The sequence below is a fragment of the Lepus europaeus genome, assembly GCF_033115175.1.
Source record: "Lepus europaeus isolate LE1 chromosome 23 unlocalized genomic scaffold, mLepTim1.pri SUPER_23_unloc_1, whole genome shotgun sequence".
Lineage (NCBI taxonomy): Eukaryota > Metazoa > Chordata > Mammalia > Lagomorpha > Leporidae > Lepus > Lepus europaeus.
In genome coordinates this window covers 312,800-317,229 of record NW_026909015.1, presented here as the reverse complement: position 1 = coordinate 317,229, position 4,430 = coordinate 312,800, and positions in this window count along the sequence as shown.

The window sequence follows — 4,430 nt, the reverse complement described above, 5'->3', positions numbered from 1 at the left end:
GACACTCACCCACGCCAGAGCCAGCTTGACGTGGCTGCTCTCAGGCCAAGTGGGAAGTGAGTTCTGAAAAATGAGACAGGGGAGGTGAGGGCGGGAGGCAGGTGCTCCTTTGGCTCCTTGGCACCCCGGGGGGCACGGGCATGGAGGTGGCTGCATGTTGCCTTCCTTGCAGCATGAGGCTGAACCCTGGAGCCCTGGCCTGCTCAGGGAGGCATTTGCCGCTTCTGGACGGGGGAGCTGGGGTTTGTCCAGCACTGCCCGCGGCATGTCTAAGGATGCACAGGTGGGGGTGTAGTGAGGCCCCAGTCCAGGGCTTCCTCCTGGGACCCCAGGCCCTCCCTGAACCAGCAGGTGTGCGTGCCTGGCTGAGCTGGTGGCGCTGGGCAGGCACACAGAGGCTGTGGGCTTCCGGCTCCCATGAAGGGAATGTGGTATCTCTGAAGCTTGGTGAGATGTCGCCCCCAGACCACCTGTGCCTCTACCCCCTCCCCTCTTGCAGAGGTCTCTCTGCTCCTGGAGGAATGGCATGGCCAGAGAGGGAACAGAGGTGGTGGGAGGCCTGGCCACTCTCAGCTGAGGCCAAGCACCCAGGCTCCTCCTGACTGCCCTCAGCACCTCCTGCGCCCAACTGCCAGACCGCTCCCCCCGGTGCTGCCATCTCAAACAGGAGCCCTGAGGCCTTGGTGTCTGCCTGGCCACCCCAGGCTTCATCATAGCTAAGCTCAGGGGCTGGGGCCCCCAGCAGCTGAGCCCCTACAGGTGCCCAGGGCCCAGTCCAGCCAACACGAGTGGAGGATGTGGGAGGCTCAGCTGCCAGTTGGGGCCCTTTAAGCAGTGCGAGCTCATTCCCATGCTTTTTGGAGGCAGGGGTCCCAGGCCGAGCACCAGCAGGGCTGTGTTCTCTCTGCTCACACTGGCCGGGGCTCCTGTACCTGTGTGGCCGCCATCCCCAGTGAGACGTAGCTCAAGGCTGGGTTCCACCTGGCTCAGCCTCTGTCTTTCTGGGGCCGCATTTTCTCTGTCTGCTCCTCCTTGCAAGGACGCCAGGCACTGGATTCAGGGCCCACTCTAATTGAGGGTGACCTCATTGCAACCGATTCCTGCCATGAAGACTTTATCTCCAGATGAGCTCACCCCAATGTTTGGCATTTGCAAGTATGTACGGGCAGGGGGCATAATTTGACCCACAGCAGATACATTCTGGGAGCTGTGACCTTGGCCTGGTGCTCACTGTGGTGCAGATCCCTGGAGAGCCTGGGCTGGGGGAATCCTGTGGTGAAGCTCCTGGGCTCGGGCCAGCACCCCGGGGGTGCAGAGCACCCGTGAAATTCAGCTCTCTGTGGACGTGGCACTTCCCAGGGCCATGCAGACCTGAGAGGCAGGGGCCACGAAAGAGGGAGGTGCTGTTGCTCAGTGCTCCCAGTGTGCAGGGAGTCAGCCCAGGGTTCCCAGCTCTGCATGGCTGAACCACCAGGGATGAGAGCGGAGGCCAGCACGTGGGCTGATTCAGGACCCAGCGGTCCTGGGAAGACATGGATGCCTTTGATTCCAACGGCACTTGTCCCAGCCCCCCAGTGAGCAGGGGAGTGGAGGGCATTGAGGATGATGGGGTTTGCAGGTCCCAGGGTTGGTTCCCGTCACCATCTTGGCACTCGTTGGATGGAAACTTCCTGACCGGCACAGGTCCCTGTGGTGCTGGGCATGGCTGCAGCATGGAGTCGTCAGGTGACAGGTAGAATCAGCTGTCCCAGCCCCCGGGGTAGGGAGCAACTGTGAAGTGGACTGTGGGCCTGTTGTCCTGTGCGGGTGGAGGAGTGGAGCGGAGCTGATTCCAAGTGTCAGGGGCTGCACCTTGCTTGTTTCACTTCCTTTTCCTGCCTGGGTTCAGCACTTGTCCCTGGAGCCCCTGTGATGGACTGGAGCTCGGAGTTAATGAGACAGCCCTGGGACCTCCAGAGCTCACCTCCCAGGGGAGGGGCAGAAATCAAACAGCACACACACTGAGTGTTAGAGTAGTGTGGAGGAAAGGGATGAGTGAGACGGCAGTGTGGTGGCAGGGTGCGGGCAGGCCTCAGTGACTCAGCAGTATTGGAGTAAAGACGCTAGGAAAGACAGGTGGGTATCTGGGTGTGCACATAGCAGAGCAAGGCAGGCCTGTGCCAAGGTCCTGCAGCAGGCAGGCATGGTGGGGGGGTGTGCAGCAGGCTTGAGCAGAGAGGAGCGGGGCTGGATGGAGCTGAGGTCAGAAGCCACAGGGTAGGAGGTGGCCGCAGGGATCCGGGTGAGGGCGAGGGAGGAGTGGCTGTTGGGTACCGCATCTGACCAGAGTCCAAGCCGGTGGTGCGTGTGAGTGGAGCACCCCGGGGCTGCAGTCTGAGCAGGTGGGAAGCCTGGAGGTGAGGACCCAGGCAGGAGGACCTGTAGGGCTGCTCTGTGACACGTGGTGGAGCGGGATGGGCCCGATCCAGGGTGTGGCTCAGAGGGGACAGGGACCAGGGCCCTGGGTGCTGCAGGAAGCAGGCCATGGGGGAACCCAGGCTCCTGTCAGCACTGTCTCCTCTGAGCTCGGGAGGAGAACCAGACCCTCAAGACCCTCGGGTGCAGGCGAGAGGCTGTGGACAACCTGGGACTTACCCAGGGGACAGGCAGACGTCTGGGCTCAGCAGGGGGGCCTGGTCCCTGGCAGAAGTGTGGGAGTCACAACCTCCCATGGTATTTGAAGTTCAGAGGTTGGAGACACCTTGGAGAAAATGGCAGGGAGGAGCCTCAGGAACGTGGGCAGCATGGCTGGGGGCTCCCAGGGCTGGAGGCTGCTGGGGCTGGAGGCTCCTGGGCTCAGAGCCAGGTTTGCAGGGTGTGCCCCCTGGAGCTCCAGGCCCGGGCTGCCACTGGAGAGGGTGGGAGGTACACTGACGGCTGGGGTTGGCTGGGGACCTGGATGTGGGGCAGCGTGGGGCCCAGCAGCGAGTCCTCATGGAGGAGGGGCTGGGGAGAGGTGTTCAGGAGTCAGAGAAGGAGGGCTGGCAGCTGATGCTAGTGTGGAGGGAATGGTTGTGAGGCTGCCTCTGAGGTAGATCCTTTGGGGTGGGCTGGTGCTAGGTTAGCGCTAGGGTTGGCTAGTGTCCAGCCCTTTCACCAAGGCTATGGCTGACCCCACTACTCCTGAGTGTGCACAAGCAGGCCCTCCTCCCTCCCTCTCCCTACCCCTGCCTTCTTGGATGTTCAGCAACAGCTGATGAGTGATGAGTGACTCTCAGGGGTGCAGGCTCCAGGGGTGCTGGTGAGCCCCTCCCCACCTCCGCCCTGGGCTCTGACAGCCCCTGGGCCTGGCTCCAGGTCCTTGCTGTGCTCTTCCAAGAGTGGGGGCATTTATGGAAGTCCAGACCATGTGCTGGGGCAGGGGAGCCTGGGACCCTAGCAGCCCCCTGGCCTCATGAGCTCCGGGGTTCCAGCTCAGCGCTGGCTCTTGTACCTGCCCTGTTTGTGTAATCAGTTGAGGCCTTGCCTGCCCCCTCCCCCTGCAGTGGCTACACCTCCTCCTCTTGGGTCGGGGACTCTCAGGAGGCTGCACCTCTGCCTCTCAGGGTGGGGGCTCTCAGGAGGCTGCACCCCTCATCTCAGGGTGGGGGCTCTCAGGAGGCTGCAGCCCCTCCTCTTGGGGTGGGGGCCTCTCAGGAGGCTGCACCTCCTCTTGGGGTGGGGGGGCTCTCAGGAGGCTCACCTCTGCCTCTCAGGGTGGGGGCTCTCAGGAGGCTCACCCCTCCTCTCAGGGTAGGGGTCTCTCAGGAGGCTCACCCCTCCTCTCAGGGTGATGGCTCTCAGGAGGCTGCAGCCCCTCCTCTTTGGGTGGGGGGGGCTCTCAGGAGGCTCACCTCTGCCCCTTGGGGTGGGGGGCCTCTCAGACGGCTGCACATTTCCCACTAATACACAGAACCCTCCCGCCCGTTGGAGCCTGAGATTCCACTCCTTGGGTCCCTGTGCATCCCGGCTCTACAGCTGTGCACAGCTCTGCCTGCTTCCCAGGATCCCCTCCTCACTGTGCCACAGGCCCAGAGCCGCTGAGCCCAGCTCCTCTCTGCCTGCCTTCTGGAAGGTTCCCCGAGTGCCCCTCCTCTCTGCCTGCTGAAGTTGGTAGCCAGAGTCAGGGACGCCCACGCCCACGCAGCTTCCTGATCTTGCCCGTCTGACTCCCACTTGGCATGTGTTTGCATACCTGGGCCCCAGCACGGTCACCCCTCCATCCCCAGTGCCCAGCTGTTCACCTGACTTCTCTGTCTCAGTTTCTGTGTCTATAAGATAGGTTAACAACAGCAGCAGTCTCATAGGCTTGCCGGGGCTGGGACGAGTTAACGCACGTCAAGGAGGCTGCATGGCACTTGGCACGCATGGGCATTTGGCGTTGGTCGGTCAGCCCAGCTGTCACAACAGCA